The 13,516-nt window shown below is 55.6% G+C and overlaps 31 non-coding genes across 31 annotated transcripts; 6 read left to right on the top strand and 25 right to left on the bottom strand.

Moving 5' to 3' along the window:
- Positions 1-217: 217 nt before the first annotated feature.
- Positions 218-290, bottom strand: Trnae-uuc (transfer RNA glutamic acid (anticodon UUC)). Its single transcript has one exon. It is a non-coding gene; the product is annotated as a tRNA-Glu (tRNA).
- Positions 291-590: 300 nt separating this feature from the next.
- Positions 591-664, bottom strand: Trnat-cgu (transfer RNA threonine (anticodon CGU)). The gene has a single exon. It is a non-coding gene; the product is annotated as a tRNA-Thr (tRNA).
- A 380-nt stretch (positions 665-1,044) lies between these two features.
- Positions 1,045-1,114, bottom strand: Trnag-gcc (transfer RNA glycine (anticodon GCC)). Its single transcript has one exon. It is a non-coding gene; the product is annotated as a tRNA-Gly (tRNA).
- A 324-nt stretch (positions 1,115-1,438) lies between these two features.
- Positions 1,439-1,510, top strand: Trnag-ucc (transfer RNA glycine (anticodon UCC)). The gene has a single exon. It is a non-coding gene; the product is annotated as a tRNA-Gly (tRNA).
- Positions 1,511-2,122: 612 nt separating this feature from the next.
- Trnai-aau (transfer RNA isoleucine (anticodon AAU)) lies at positions 2,123-2,197 on the bottom strand. Its single transcript has one exon. It is a non-coding gene; the product is annotated as a tRNA-Ile (tRNA).
- A 199-nt stretch (positions 2,198-2,396) lies between these two features.
- On the bottom strand, positions 2,397-2,469 carry Trnae-uuc (transfer RNA glutamic acid (anticodon UUC)). The gene has a single exon. It is a non-coding gene; the product is annotated as a tRNA-Glu (tRNA).
- A 306-nt stretch (positions 2,470-2,775) lies between these two features.
- Trnat-cgu (transfer RNA threonine (anticodon CGU)) lies at positions 2,776-2,849 on the bottom strand. The gene has a single exon. It is a non-coding gene; the product is annotated as a tRNA-Thr (tRNA).
- A 384-nt stretch (positions 2,850-3,233) lies between these two features.
- Trnag-gcc (transfer RNA glycine (anticodon GCC)) lies at positions 3,234-3,304 on the bottom strand. The gene has a single exon. It is a non-coding gene; the product is annotated as a tRNA-Gly (tRNA).
- A 324-nt stretch (positions 3,305-3,628) lies between these two features.
- On the top strand, positions 3,629-3,700 carry Trnag-ucc (transfer RNA glycine (anticodon UCC)). The gene has a single exon. It is a non-coding gene; the product is annotated as a tRNA-Gly (tRNA).
- A 613-nt stretch (positions 3,701-4,313) lies between these two features.
- On the bottom strand, positions 4,314-4,387 carry Trnai-aau (transfer RNA isoleucine (anticodon AAU)). Its single transcript has one exon. It is a non-coding gene; the product is annotated as a tRNA-Ile (tRNA).
- Positions 4,388-4,585: 198 nt separating this feature from the next.
- Positions 4,586-4,656, bottom strand: Trnae-uuc (transfer RNA glutamic acid (anticodon UUC)). Its single transcript has one exon. It is a non-coding gene; the product is annotated as a tRNA-Glu (tRNA).
- A 303-nt stretch (positions 4,657-4,959) lies between these two features.
- Trnat-cgu (transfer RNA threonine (anticodon CGU)) lies at positions 4,960-5,032 on the bottom strand. The gene has a single exon. It is a non-coding gene; the product is annotated as a tRNA-Thr (tRNA).
- A 381-nt stretch (positions 5,033-5,413) lies between these two features.
- Trnag-gcc (transfer RNA glycine (anticodon GCC)) lies at positions 5,414-5,483 on the bottom strand. The gene has a single exon. It is a non-coding gene; the product is annotated as a tRNA-Gly (tRNA).
- Positions 5,484-5,808: 325 nt separating this feature from the next.
- Positions 5,809-5,880, top strand: Trnag-ucc (transfer RNA glycine (anticodon UCC)). Its single transcript has one exon. It is a non-coding gene; the product is annotated as a tRNA-Gly (tRNA).
- A 612-nt stretch (positions 5,881-6,492) lies between these two features.
- Trnai-aau (transfer RNA isoleucine (anticodon AAU)) lies at positions 6,493-6,567 on the bottom strand. The gene has a single exon. It is a non-coding gene; the product is annotated as a tRNA-Ile (tRNA).
- Positions 6,568-6,762: 195 nt separating this feature from the next.
- On the bottom strand, positions 6,763-6,834 carry Trnae-uuc (transfer RNA glutamic acid (anticodon UUC)). Its single transcript has one exon. It is a non-coding gene; the product is annotated as a tRNA-Glu (tRNA).
- A 304-nt stretch (positions 6,835-7,138) lies between these two features.
- Trnat-cgu (transfer RNA threonine (anticodon CGU)) lies at positions 7,139-7,212 on the bottom strand. Its single transcript has one exon. It is a non-coding gene; the product is annotated as a tRNA-Thr (tRNA).
- A 383-nt stretch (positions 7,213-7,595) lies between these two features.
- Trnag-gcc (transfer RNA glycine (anticodon GCC)) lies at positions 7,596-7,666 on the bottom strand. Its single transcript has one exon. It is a non-coding gene; the product is annotated as a tRNA-Gly (tRNA).
- A 325-nt stretch (positions 7,667-7,991) lies between these two features.
- Trnag-ucc (transfer RNA glycine (anticodon UCC)) lies at positions 7,992-8,063 on the top strand. The gene has a single exon. It is a non-coding gene; the product is annotated as a tRNA-Gly (tRNA).
- A 616-nt stretch (positions 8,064-8,679) lies between these two features.
- Trnai-aau (transfer RNA isoleucine (anticodon AAU)) lies at positions 8,680-8,753 on the bottom strand. The gene has a single exon. It is a non-coding gene; the product is annotated as a tRNA-Ile (tRNA).
- A 200-nt stretch (positions 8,754-8,953) lies between these two features.
- Positions 8,954-9,025, bottom strand: Trnae-uuc (transfer RNA glutamic acid (anticodon UUC)). Its single transcript has one exon. It is a non-coding gene; the product is annotated as a tRNA-Glu (tRNA).
- Positions 9,026-9,327: 302 nt separating this feature from the next.
- On the bottom strand, positions 9,328-9,400 carry Trnat-cgu (transfer RNA threonine (anticodon CGU)). Its single transcript has one exon. It is a non-coding gene; the product is annotated as a tRNA-Thr (tRNA).
- A 381-nt stretch (positions 9,401-9,781) lies between these two features.
- On the bottom strand, positions 9,782-9,852 carry Trnag-gcc (transfer RNA glycine (anticodon GCC)). The gene has a single exon. It is a non-coding gene; the product is annotated as a tRNA-Gly (tRNA).
- A 320-nt stretch (positions 9,853-10,172) lies between these two features.
- Positions 10,173-10,244, top strand: Trnag-ucc (transfer RNA glycine (anticodon UCC)). The gene has a single exon. It is a non-coding gene; the product is annotated as a tRNA-Gly (tRNA).
- A 612-nt stretch (positions 10,245-10,856) lies between these two features.
- Positions 10,857-10,930, bottom strand: Trnai-aau (transfer RNA isoleucine (anticodon AAU)). Its single transcript has one exon. It is a non-coding gene; the product is annotated as a tRNA-Ile (tRNA).
- A 198-nt stretch (positions 10,931-11,128) lies between these two features.
- Trnae-uuc (transfer RNA glutamic acid (anticodon UUC)) lies at positions 11,129-11,200 on the bottom strand. The gene has a single exon. It is a non-coding gene; the product is annotated as a tRNA-Glu (tRNA).
- Positions 11,201-11,502: 302 nt separating this feature from the next.
- On the bottom strand, positions 11,503-11,575 carry Trnat-cgu (transfer RNA threonine (anticodon CGU)). The gene has a single exon. It is a non-coding gene; the product is annotated as a tRNA-Thr (tRNA).
- A 381-nt stretch (positions 11,576-11,956) lies between these two features.
- Trnag-gcc (transfer RNA glycine (anticodon GCC)) lies at positions 11,957-12,027 on the bottom strand. Its single transcript has one exon. It is a non-coding gene; the product is annotated as a tRNA-Gly (tRNA).
- Positions 12,028-12,350: 323 nt separating this feature from the next.
- Positions 12,351-12,422, top strand: Trnag-ucc (transfer RNA glycine (anticodon UCC)). Its single transcript has one exon. It is a non-coding gene; the product is annotated as a tRNA-Gly (tRNA).
- Positions 12,423-13,034: 612 nt separating this feature from the next.
- On the bottom strand, positions 13,035-13,108 carry Trnai-aau (transfer RNA isoleucine (anticodon AAU)). The gene has a single exon. It is a non-coding gene; the product is annotated as a tRNA-Ile (tRNA).
- Positions 13,109-13,306: 198 nt separating this feature from the next.
- Positions 13,307-13,378, bottom strand: Trnae-uuc (transfer RNA glutamic acid (anticodon UUC)). The gene has a single exon. It is a non-coding gene; the product is annotated as a tRNA-Glu (tRNA).
- Between the last annotated feature and the right edge of the window lie 138 nt (positions 13,379-13,516).

Genomic DNA, 13,516 nt, shown 5'->3' with positions numbered 1-13,516 from the left:
CAACTGAGCTAACGGGCCCTCGACGCGGACGGTTGCTCAGCCCTACGCTGGAAACACGTGGCATGAAGCCACACGCCACTTTCTAGGGTCACCGTGTGCCTGCTCCGCTCGTCCATGTTCTGCTGGCGGTCATGAAACAGTAGCTGAATTGCGAGCAGGACGGAAACGGCAGCACGCACAGCTGAAACTTGAGACGATTCGTGTGGAAAAAATTCCGTTCCGGTACCGGGAATCGAACCCGGGCCTCCTGGGTGAAAGCCAGGTATCCTAGCCACTAGACCCACACCGGAGTTCGGCGTTCGTTGGACGGATCGGATGGTCTCTCGCACATTTCGTGCCGAGTCCCACGTCGGCACCCTTCTCTCTTTGCGAGCGTCTTTGCGCATACTGACTGGCAAGGCGCGCACCTCAAAAGTCTCAGAGCAATGCATTTGGCTCTTGCTCTACTGGGAGAAGAGGAAAAGGAAAGCTGTAAGTATCAATAACAGGAAGTAAACATTTCTCGCTGAAGCGTTGAAACGTTGTGGATAACAAACAAGAAATAAGTTCGAGCCCTAGCGACAGCACCACCGTGACTCACAGAAAATTAAATGCCCGGGTGAGAATCGAACTCACGACCTTAAAATTACGAGACTTACGCGCTGCCTACTGCGCTACCGAGGCAGGGGGACGGGGGGAGACTGCTGGTCCTGGAAACTGGGTAAGCAGCGTACCCAATGTTAGACGCAGAGATACACTACTTCGTGGTTAACGCGTTCTGTTGCTACACGTGCATTGCCGGCCCAGTTGATTGCGGTGTTGCTGCAGCTTTTGCAACCATAGGCAGCACTCCCGTCGTTCAAGTTCAGTGCCTCGGAGGCACCTGGACACAGCAACTTGTGAGGCCAGGCCGACGCCAGTCCGTAGAACATGACGCGAGCGTCCGAGTGGGGAACCGCGCGTGCTGCGTTCTCGTTTCTTCTCAAGGGAATCCCGCTATACATTCTTGTGGATCGTGCATCTCAAGCGCGCAAGTCACACGGCACCGCGGGAAAAGCAAAATGATGCATCGGCCGGGAATCGAACCCGGCCGCCCGCGTGGCAGGCGAGCATTCTACCACTGAACCACCGATGCTCAGCTAGTTCACAGCTTCCTGCTGCTTTCCGCTGCAAACGTCTGAGGGGAAAGTGGGACTGCCGTCCAGCGCCGTCGCATCCTCTCGAGAGAATGCTACAGACGCTGAATCCTGCACTGCACTGCTTAAAAATGATCGTCTAAGTACTCTTGCGGCGCACGCACGCGACGACTCTTGCCAAAGGACGCGAAATGTGCGTAGAGACCGCTGCCTGGATGAGCTCGCCTACCCCGTAACGCGCCTACAGCTACGACCACCTTCAGCGCCGCTGACAGGCGGGAAGCAGACACAGCGCGGCTCGCGAGGCGCGGAAGGGAAACTGTGCGGTGGTGGTGTAATGGTCAGCATAGTTGCCTTCCAAGCAGTTGATCCGGGTTCGATTCCCGGCCACCGCAGCAGGCTTTTACTTTTGCGTATAAGTACTTTTGCCACGCGTCCTTAAATTAATGTTTCTTTCCCCATCTTACTCGCTGCAGGCCACCCTATAGCGTGTGCGTCGATTCCCTTGAGTCTCGACTTGTCTCGACTTTGCTCAGCTGACGCGAGAGCTGACGCTCTCCAGTCGGCCTATATCAACACGACAAGCACGAGAAACGACTGAGAGAGGCAAGGAGAGGCGAGGCGGGTGGACACACAGCACGCCGCTTCATTACACGGTGGCGTCTCCCTGACTGAATCGGGCTGCAGCTGCGAAAAGAAGGAGAAAGACAAATAGGAAGCAAAATTGCCAACAGTACCCTGTGTTCCCATGCGGTCACCCGCCCAAGCACTGACAAGGGCCAAAGTTGTTACACGTCGGCAATCGGACATTTTCTTTCGTTTTCTCTTTGCCGTATCAGAACCAGCGTATTCAACATATTGTGGCCATTGCCGAGCGAATGCTGTAGCGCTTGCCGACAAGTCGGGTTCGGATCCTCTGTCAACGTCCACGCAGGGCGATGATCTTTTGGTCATCACACTCGCCCAGCTGAAATCGGCGCTGCCTTTTCGTAGTAGTAAAAGCGTACTGGCCCGTGGGGGGGATCGAACCCACGACCTTCGCGTTATTAGCACGACGCTCTAACCAACTGAGCTAACGGGCCTCGACGCGGACGGTTGCTCAGCCCTACGCTGGAAACACGTGGCATGAAGCCACACGCCACTTCTAGGGTCACCGTGTGCCTGCTCCGCTCGTCCATGTTCTGCTGGCGGTCATGAAACAGTAGCTGAATTGCGAGCAGGACGGGAAACGGCAGCACGCACAGCTGAAACTTGAGGACGATTCGTGTGGAAAAAATTCCGTTCCGGTACCGGGAATCGAACCCGGGCCTCCTGGGTGAAAGCCAGGTATCCTAGCCACTAGACCACACCCGGAGTTCGGCGTTCGTTGGACGGATCGGATGGTCTCTCGCACATTTCGTGCCGAGTCCCACGTCGGCACCCTTCTCTCTTTGCGAGCGTCTTTGCGCATACTGACTGGCAAGGCGCGCACCTCAAAAGTCTCAGAGCAATGCATTTGGCTTCTTGCTCCTACTGGGAGAAGAGGAAAAGGAAAGCTGTAAGTATCAATAACAGGAAGTAAACATTTTCTCGCTGAAGCGTTGAAAACGTGTGGATAACAAACAAGAAATAAGTTCGAGCCCCTAGCGACAGCACCACCGTGACTCACAGAAAAATTAAATGCCCCGGGTGAGAATCGAACTCACGACCTTAAAATTACGAGACTTACGCGCTGCCTACTGCCGCTACCGAGGCAGGGGGACGGGGGGAGACTGCTGGTCCTGGAAACTGGGTAAGCAGCGTACCCAATGTTAGACGCAGAGATACACTACTTCGTGGTTAACGCGTTCTGTTGCTACACGTGCATTGCCGGCCCAGTTGATTGCGGTGTTGCTGCAGCTTTTGCAACCATAGGCAGCACTCCCCGTCGTTCAAGTTCAGTGCCTCGGAGGCACCTGGACACAGCAACTTGTGAGGCCAGGCCCGACGCCAGTCCGTAGAACATGACGCGAGCGTCCGAGTGGGGAACCGCGCGTGCTGCGTTCTCGTTTCTTCTCAAGGGAATCCCGCTATACATTCTTGTGGATCGTGCATCTCAAGCGCGCAAGTCACACGGCACCGCGGGAAAAAGCAAAATGATGCATCGGCCGGGAATCGAACCCGGGCCGCCCGCGTGGCAGGCGAGCATTCTACCACTGAACCACCGATGCTCAGCTAGTTCACAGCTTCCTGCTGCTTTCCGCTGCAAACGTCTGAGGGGAAAGTGGGACTGCCGTCCAGCGCCGTCGCATCCTCTCGAGAGAATGCTACAGACGCTGAATCCTGCACTGCACTGCTTAAAAATGATCGTCTAAGTACTCTTGCGGCGCACGCACGCGACGACTCTTGCCAAAGGACGCGAAATGTGCGTAGAGACGCTGCCTGGATGAGCTCGCCTACCCCGTAACGCGCCTACAGCTACGACCACCTTCAGGCGCCGCTGACAGGCGGGAAGCAGACACAGCGCGGCCTCGCGAGGCGCGGAAGGGAACTGTGCGGTGGTGGTGTAATGGTCAGCATAGTTGCCTTCCAAGCAGTTGATCCGGGTTCGATTCCCGGCCACCGCAGCAGGCTTTTACTTTTGCGTATAAGTACTTTTGCCACGCGTCCTTAAATTAATGTTTCTTTCCCCATCTTACTCGCTGCAGGCCACCCTATAGCGTGTGCGTCGATTCCCCTTGAGTCTCGACTTGTCTCGACTTTGCTCAGCTGACGCGAGAGCTGACGCTCTCCAGTCGGCCTATATCAACACGACAAGCACGAGAAACGACTGAGAGAGGCAAGGAGAGGCGAGGCGGTGGACACACAGCACGCCGCTTCATTACACGGTGGCGTCTCCCTGACTGAATCGGGCTGCAGCTGCGAAAAGAAAGGAGAAGACAAATAGGAAGCAAAATTGCCAACAGTACCCTGTTGTTCCCATGCGGTCACCCGCCCAAGCACTGGACAAGGGCCAAAGTTGTTACACGTCGGCAATCGGACATTTTCTTTCGTTTTCTCTTTGCCGTATCAGAACCAGCGTATTCAACATATTGTGGCCATTGCCGAGCGAATGCTGTAGCGCTTGCCGACAAGTCGGGTTCGGATCCTCTGTCAACGTCCACGCAGGGCGATGATCTTTTGGTCATCACACTCGCCAGCTGAAATCGGCGCTGCCTTTTCGTAGTAGTAAAAGCGTACTGGCCCGTGGGGGGATCGAACCCACGACCTTCGCGTTATTAGCACGACGCTCTAACCAACTGAGCTAACGGGCCTCGACGCGGACGGTTGCTCAGCCCCTACGCTGGAAACACGTGGCATGAAGCCACACGCCACTTCTAGGGTCACCGTGTGCCAGCTCCGCTCGTCCATGTTCTGCTGGCGGTCATGAAACAGTAGCTGAATTGCGAGCAGGACGGGAAACGGCAGCACGCACAGCTGAAACTTGAGACGATTCGTGTGGAAAAATTCCGTTCCGGTACCGGGAATCGAACCCGGGCCTCCTGGGTGAAAGCCAGGTATCCTAGCCACTAGACCACACGGAGTTCGGCGTTCGTTGGACGGATCGGATGGTCTCTCGCACATTTCGTGCCGAGTCCCACGTCGGCACCCTCTCTCTTTGCGAGCGTCTTTGCGCATACTGACTGGCAAGGCGCGCACCTCAAAAGTCTCAGAGCAATGCATTTGGCTTCTTGCTCTACTGGGAGAAGAGGAAAAGGAAAGCTGTAAGTATCAATAACAGGAAGTAAACATTTTCTCGCTGAAAGCGTTGAAACGTTGTGGATAACAAACAAGAAATAAGTTCGAGCCCTAGCGACAGCACCACCGTGACTCACAGAAAATTAAATGCCCCGGGTGAGAATCGAACTCACGACCTTAAAATTACGAGACTTACGCGCTGCCTACTGCGCTACCGAGGCAGGGGGACGGGGGGAGACTGCTGGTCCTGGAAACTGGGTAAGCAGCGTACCCAATGTTAGACGCAGAGATACACTACTTCGTGGTTAACGCGTTCTGTTGCTACACGTGCATTGCCGGCCCAGTTGATTGCGGTGGTGCTGCAGCTTTGCAACCATAGCAGCACTCCCCGTCGTTCAAGTTCAGTGCCTCGGAGGCACCTGGACACAGCAACTTGTGAGGCCAGGCCGACGCCAGTCCGTAGAACATGACGCGAGCGTCCGAGTGGGGAACCGCGCGTGCTGCGTTCTCGTTTCTTCTCAAGGGAATCCCGCTATACATTCTTGTGGATCGTGCATCTCAAGCGCGCAAGTCACATCGGCACCGCGGGAAAAGCAAAATGATGCATCGGCCGGGAATCGAACCCGGGCCGCCGCGTGGCAGGCGAGCATTCTACCACTGAACCACCGATGCTCAGCTAGTTCACAGCTTCCTGCTGCTTTCCGCTGCAAACGTCTGAGGGGAAAGTGGGACTGCCGTCCAGCGCCGTCGCATCCTCTCGAGAGAATGCTACAGACGCTGAATCCTGGCACTGCACTGCTTAAAAATGATCGTCTAAGTACTCTTGCGGCGCACGCACGCGACGACTCTTGCCAAAGGACGCGAAATGTGCGTAGAGACGCTGCCTGGATGAGCTCGCCTACCCCGTAACGTCGCCTACAGCTACGACCACCTTCAGGCGCCGCTGACAGGCGGGAAGCAGACACAGCGCGGCTCGCGAGGCGCGGAAGGGAACTGTGCGGTGGTGGTGTAATGGTCAGCATAGTTGCCTTCCAAGCAGTTGATCCGGGTTCGATTCCCGGCCACCGCAGCAGGCTTTTACTTTTGCGTATAAGTACTTTTGCCACGCGTCCTTAAATTAATGTTTCTTTCCCCATCTTACTCGCTGCAGGCCACCCTATAGCGTTGTGCGTCGATTCCCCTTGAGTCTCGACTTGTCTCGACTTTGCTCAGCTGACGCGAGAGCTGACGCTCTCACAGTCGGCCTATATCAACACGACAAGCACGAGAAACGACTGAGAGAGGCAAGGAGAGGCGAGGCGGTGGACACACAGCACGCCGCTTCATTACACGGTGGCGTCTCCCTGACTGAATCGGGCTGCAGCTGCGAAAAGAAAGGAGAAGACAAATAGGAAGCAAAATTGCAACAGTACCCTGTGTTCCCATGCGGTCACCCGCCCAAGCACTGACAAAGGGCCAAAGTTGTTACACGTCGGCAATCGGACATTTTCTTTCGTTTTCTCTTTGCCGTATCAGAACCAGCGTATTCAACATATTGTGGCCATTGCCGAGCGAATGCTGTAGCGCTTGCCGACAAGTCGGGTTCGGATCCTCTGTCAACGTCCACGCAGGGCGATGATCTTTTGGTCATCACACTCGCCAGCTGAAATCGCGCTGCCTTTTCGTAGTAGTAAAAGCGTACTGGCCCGTGGGGGGATCGAACCCCACGACCCTTCGCGTTATTAGCACGACGCTCTAACCAACTGAGCTAACGGCCTCGACGCGGACGGTTGCTCAGCCCTACGCTGGAAACACGTGGCATGAAGCCACACGCCACTCTAGGGTCACCGTGTGCCTGCTCCGCTCGTCCATGTTCTGCTGGCGGTCATGAAACAGTAGCTGAATTGCGAGCAGGACGGGAAACGGCAGCACGCACAGCTGAAACTTGAGACGATTCGTGTGGAAAAATCCGTTCCGGTACCGGGAATCGAACCCGGGCCTCCTGGGTGAAAGCCAGGTATCCTAGCCACTAGACCACACCGGAGTTCGGCGTTCGTTGGACGGATCGGATGGTCTCTCGCACATTTCGTGCCGAGTCCCACGTCGGCACCCTTCTCTCTTTGCGAGCGTCTTTGCGCATACTGACTGGCAAGGCGCGCACCTCAAAAGTCTCAGAGCAATGCCATTTGGCTTCTTGCTCTACTGGGAGAAAGAGGAAAAGGAAAGCTGTAAGTATCAATAACAGGAAGTAAACATTTTCTCGCTGAAGCGTTGAAACGTTGTGGATAACAAACAAGAAATAAGTTCGAGCCCTAGCGACAGCACCACCGTGACTCACAGAAAATTAAATGCCCGGGTGAGAATCGAACTCACGACCTTAAAATTACGAGACTTACGCGCTGCCTACTGCGCTACCGAGGCAGGGGGACGGGGGGAGACTGCTGGTCCTGGAAACTGGGTAAGCAGCGTACCCAATGTTAGACGCAGAGATACACTACTTCGTGGTTAACGCGTTCTGTTGCTACACGTGCATTGCCGGCCCAGTTGATTGCGGTGTTGCTGCAGCTTTTGCAACCATAGGCAGCACCTCCCCGTCGTTCAAGTTCAGTGCCTCGGAGGCACCTGGACACAGCAACTTGTGAGGCCAGGCCGACGCCAGTCCGTAGAACATGACGCGAGCGTCCGAGTGGGGAACCGCGCGTGCTGCGTTCTCGTTTCTTCTCAAGGGAATCCCGCTATACATTCTTGTGGATCGTGCATCTCAAGCGCGCAAGTCACACCGGCACCGCGGGAAAAGCAAAATGATGCATCGGCCGGGAATCGAACCCGGGCCGCCCGCGTGGCAGGCGAGCATTCTACCACTGAACCACCGATGCTCAAGCTAGTTCACAGCTTCCTGCTGCTTTCCGCTGCAAACGTCTGAGGGGAAAGTGGGAACTGCCGTCCAGCGCCGTCGCATCCTCTCGAGAGAATGCTACAGACGCTGAATCCTGCACTGCACTGCTTAAAAATGATCGTCTAAGTACCTTGCGGCGCACGCACGCGACGACTCTTGCCAAAGGACGCGAAATGTGCGTAGAGACGCTGCCTGGATGAGCTCGCCTACCCCGTAACGCGCCTACAGCTACGACCCACCTTCAGGCGCCGCTGACAGGCGGGAAGCAGACACAGCGCGGCTCGCGAGGCGCGGAAGGGAACTGTGCGGTGGTGGTGTAATGGTCAGCATAGTTGCCTTCCAAGCAGTTGATCCGGGTTCGATTCCCGGCCACCGCAGCAGGCTTTTACTTTTGCGTTATAAGTACTTTTGCCCACGCGTCCTTAAATTAATGTTTCTTTCCCCATCTTACTCGCTGCAGGCCACCCTATAGCGTGTGCGTCGATTCCCTTGAGTCTCGACTTGTCTCGACTTTGCTCAGCTGACGCGAGAGCTGACGCCTCTCCAGTCGGCCTATATCAACACGACAAGCACGAGAAACGACTGAGAGAGGCAAGGAGAGGCGAGGCGGTGGACACACAGCACGCCGCTTCATTACACCGGTGGCGTCTCCCTGACTGAATTCGGGCTGCAGCTGCGAAAAGAAAGGAGAAAGACAAATAGGAAGCAAAATTGCCAACAGTACCCTGTGTTCCCATGCGGTCACCCGCCCAAGCACTGACAAGGGCCAAAGTTGTTACACGTCGGCAATCGGACATTTTCTTTCGTTTTCTCTTTGCCGTATCAGAACCAGCGTATTCAACATATTGTGGCCATTGCCGAGCGAATGCTGTAGCGCTTGCCGACAAGTCGGGTTCGGATCCTCTGTCAACGTCCACGCAGGGCGATGATCTTTTGGTCATCACACTCGCCAGCTGAAATCGGCGCTGCCTTTTCGTAGTAGTAAAAGCGTACTGCCCCGTGGGGGGATCGAACCCACGACCTTCGCGTTATTAGCACGACGCTCTAACCAACTGAGCTAACGGGCCTCGACGCGGACGGTTGCTCAGCCCTTACGCTGGAAACACGTGGCATGAAGCCACACGCCACTTCTAGGGTCAACCGTGTGCCTGCTCCGCTCGTCCATGTTCTGCTGGCGGTCATGAAACAGTAGCTGAATTGCGAGCAGGACGGGAAACGGCAGCACGCACAGCTGAAACTTGAGACGATTCGTGTGGAAAAAATTCCGTTCCGGTACCGGGAATCGAACCCGGGCCTCCTGGGTGAAAGCCAGGTATCCTAGCCACTAGACCACACCGGAGTTCGGCGTTCGTTGGACGGATCGGATGGTCTCTCGCACATTTCGTGCCGAGTCCCACGTCGGCACCCTTCTCTCTTTGCGAGCGTCTTTGCGCATACTGACTGGCAAGGCGCGCACCTCAAAAGTCTCAGAGCAATGCATTTGGCTTCTTGCTCTACTGGGAGAAGAGGAAAGGAAAGCTGTAAGTATCAATAACAGGAAGTAAACATTTTCTCGCTGAAGCGTTGAAACGTTGTGGATAACAAACAAGAAATAAGTTCGAGCCCTAGCGACAGCACCACCGTGACTCACAGAAAATTAAATGCCCCGGGTGAGAATCGAACTCACGACCTTAAAATTACGAGACTTACGCGCTGCCTACTGCGCTACCGAGGCAGGGGGACGGGGGGAGACTGCTGGTCCTGGAAACTGGGTAAGCAGCGTACCCAATGTTAGACGCAGAGATACACTACTTCGTGGTTAACGCGTTCTGTTGCTACACGTGCATTGCCGGCCCAGTTGATTGCGGTGTTGCTGCAGCTTTTGCAACCATAGGCAGCACTCCCCGTCGTTCAAGTTCAGTGCCTCGGAGCACCTGGACACAGCAACTTGTGAGGCCAGGCCGACGCCAGTCCGTAGAACATGACGCGAGCGTCCGAGTGGGGAACCGCGCGTGCTGCGTTCTCGTTTCTTCTCAAGGGAATCCCGCTATACATTCTTGTGGATCGTGCATCTCAAGCGCGCAAGTCACACGGCACCGCGGGAAAAGCAAAATGATGCATCGGCCGGGAATCGAACCCGGGCCGCCCGCGTGGCAGGCGAGCATTCTACCACTGAACCACCGATGCTCAGCTAGTTCACAGCTTCCTGCTGCTTTCGCTGCAAACGTCTGAGGGGAAAGTGGGACTGCCGTCCAGCGCCGTCGCATCCTCTCGAGAGAATGCTACAGACGCTGAATCCTGCACTGCACTGCTTAAAAATGATCGTCTAAGTACTCTTGCGCGCACGCACGCGACGACTCTTGCCAAAGACGCGAAATGTGCGTAGAGACGCTGCCTGGATGAGCTCGCCTACCCCGTAACGCGCCTACAGCTACGACCACCTTCAGGCGCCGCTGACAGGCGGGAAGCAGACACAGCGCGGCTCGCGAGGCGCGGAAGGGAACTGTGCGGTGGTGGTGTAATGGTCAGCATAGTTGCCTTCCAAGCAGTTGATCCGGGTTCGATTCCCGGCCACCGCAGCAGGCTTTTACTTTGCGTATAAGTACTTTTGCCACGCGTCCTTAAATTAATGTTTCTTTCCCCATCTTACTCGCTGCAGGCCACCCTATAGCGTGTGCGTCGATTCCCTTGAGTCCTCGACTTGTCTCGACTTTGCTCAGCTGACGCGAGAGCTGACGCTCTCCAGTCGGCCTATATCAACACGACAAGACACGAGAAACGACTGAGAGAGGCAAGGAGAGGCGAGGCGGTGGACACACAGCACGCCGCTTCATTACACGGTGGCGTCTCCCTGACTGAATCGGGCTGCAGCTGCGAAAAGAAAGGAGAAAGACAAATAGGAAGCAAAATTGCCAACAGTACCCTGTGTTCCCATGCGGTCACCCGCCCAAGCACTGACAAGGGCCAAAGTTGTTACACGTCGGCAATCGGACATTTTCTTTCGTTTTCTCTTTGCCGTATCAGAACCAGCGTATTCAACATATTGTGGCCATTGCCGAGCGAATGCTGTAGCGCTTGCCGACAAGTCGGGTTCGGATCCTCTGTCAACGTCCACGCAGGGCGATGATCTTTTGGTCATCACACTCGCCAGCTGAAATCGGCGCTGCCTTTTCGTAGTAGTAAAAGCGTACTGGCCCGTGGGGGGATCGAACCCACGACCTTCGCGTTATTAGCACGACGCTCTAACCAACTGAGCTAACGGGCCTCGACGCGGACGGTTGCTCAGCCCTACGCTGGAAACACGTGGCATGAAGCCACACGCCACTTCTAGGGTCACCGTGTGCCTGCTCCGCTCGTCCATGTTCTACTGGCGGTCATGAAACAGTAGCTGAATTGCGAGCAGGACGGGAAACGGCAGCACGCACAGCTGAAACTTGAGACGATTCGTGTGGAAAAAATTCCGTTCCGGTACCGGGAATCGAACCCGGGCCTCCTGGGTGAAAGCCAGGTATCCTAGCCACTAGACCACACCGGAGTTCGGCGTTCGTTGGACGGATCGGATGGTCTCTCGCACATTTCGTGCCGAGTCCCACGTCGGCACCCTTCTCTCTTTGCGAGCGTCTTTGCGCATACTGACTGGCAAGGCGCGCACCTCAAAAGTCTCAGAGCAATGCATTTGGCTTCTTGCTCTACTGGGAGAAGAGGAAAAGGAAAGCTGTAAGTATCAATAACAGGAAGTAAACATTTTCTCGCTGAAGCGTTGAAACGTTGTGGATAACAAACAAGAAATAAGTTCGAGCCCTAGCGACAGCACCACCGTGACTCACAGAAATTAAATGCCCCGGGTGAGAATCGAACTCACGACCTTAAAATTACGAGACTTACGCGCTGCCTACTGCGCTACCGAGGCAGGGGGACGGGGGGAGACTGCTGGTCCTGGAAACTGGGTAAGCAGCGTACCCAATGTTAGACGCAGAGATACACTACTTCGTGGTTAACGCGTTCTGTTGCTACACGTGCATTGCCGGCCCAGTTGATTGCGGTGTTGCTGCAGCTTTTGCAACCATAGGCAGCACTCCCCGTCGTTCAAGTTCAGTGCCTCGGAGGCACCTGGACACAGCAACTTGTGAGGCCAGGCCGACGCCAGTCCGTAGAACATGACGCGAGCGTCCGAGTGGGAACCGCGCGTGCTGCGTTCTCGTTTCTTCTCAAGGGAATCCCGCTATACATTCTTGTGGATCGTGCATCTCAAGCGCGCAAGTCACACGGCACCGCGGGAAAAGCAAAATGATGCATCGGCCGGGAATCGAACCCGGGCCGCCCGCGTGGCAGGCGAGCATTCTACCACTGAACCACCGATGCTCAGCTAGTTCACAGCTTCCTGCTGCTTTCCGCTGCAAACGTCTGAGGGGAAAGTGGGACTGCCGTCCAGCGCCGTCGCATCCTCTCGAGAGAATGCTACAGACGCTGAATCCTGCACTGCACTGCTTAAAAATGATCGTCTAAGTACTCTTGCGGCGCACGCACGCGACGACTCTTGCCAAAGGACGCGAAATGTGCGTAGAGACGCTGCCTGGATGAGCTCGCCTACCCCGTAACGCGCCTACAGCTACGACCACCTTCAGGCGCCGCTGACAGGCGGGAAGCAGACACAGCGCGGCTCGCGAGGCGCGGAAGGGAACTGTGCGGTGGTGGTGTAATGGTCAGCATAGTTGCCTTCCAAGCAGTTGATCCGGGTTCGATTCCCGGCCACCGCAGCAGGCTTTTACTTTTGCGTATAAGTACTTTTGCCACGCGTCCTTAAATTAATGTTTCTTTCCCCATCTTACTCGCTGCAGGCCACCCTATAGCGTGTGCGTCGATTCCCCTTGAGTCTCGACTTGTCTCGACTTTGCTCAGCTGACGCGAGAGCTGACGCTCTCCAGTCGGCCTATATCAACACGACAAGCACGAGAAACGACTGAGAGAGGCAAGGAGAGGCGAGGCGGTGGACACACAGCACGCCGCTTCATTACACGGTGGCGTCTCCCTGACTGAATCGGGCTGCAGCTGCGAAAAGAAAGGAGAAAGACAAATAGGAAGCAAAATTGCCAACAGTACCCTGTGTTCCCATGCGGTCACCCGCCCAAGCACTGACAAGGGCCAAAGTTGTTACACGTCGGCAATCGGACATTTTCTTTCGTTTTCTCTTTGCCGTATCAGAACCAGCGTATTCAACATATTGTGGCCATTGCCGAGCGAATGCTGTAGCGCTTGCCGACAAGTCGGGTTCGGATCCTCTGTCAACGTCCACGCAGGGCGATGATCTTTTGGTCATCACACTCGCCAGCTGAAATCGGCGCTGCCTTTTCGTAGTAGTAAAAGCGTACTGGCCCGTGGGGGGATCGAACCCACGACCTTCGCGTTATTAGCACGACGCTCTAACCAACTGAGCTAACGGGCCTCGACGCGGACGGTTGCTCAGCCCTACGCTGGAAACACGTGGCATGAAGCCACACGCCACTTCTAGGGTCACCGTGTGCCTGCTCCGCTCGTCCATGTTCTACTGGCGGTCATGAAACAGTAGCTGAATTGCGAGCAGGACGGGAAACGGCAGCACGCACAGCTGAAACTTGAGACGATTCGTGTGGAAAAAATTCCGTTCCGGTACCGGGAATCGAACCCGGGCCTCCTGGGTGAAAGCCAGGTATCCTAGCCACTAGACCACACCGGAGTTCGGCGTTCGTTGGACGGATCGGATGGTCTCTCGCACATTTCGTGCCGAGTCCCACGTCGGCACCCTTCTCTCTTTGCGAGCGTCTTTGCGCATACTGACTGGCAAGGCGCGCACCTCAAAAGTCTCAGAGCAATG

This window comes from Schistocerca cancellata, unplaced genomic scaffold (assembly GCF_023864275.1).
Source record: "Schistocerca cancellata isolate TAMUIC-IGC-003103 unplaced genomic scaffold, iqSchCanc2.1 HiC_scaffold_1088, whole genome shotgun sequence".
Classification (NCBI taxonomy): domain Eukaryota; kingdom Metazoa; phylum Arthropoda; class Insecta; order Orthoptera; family Acrididae; genus Schistocerca; species Schistocerca cancellata.
Note: the sequence above shows the minus strand (reverse complement) of the source record. Positions and strands in the feature narration are given on the sequence as shown.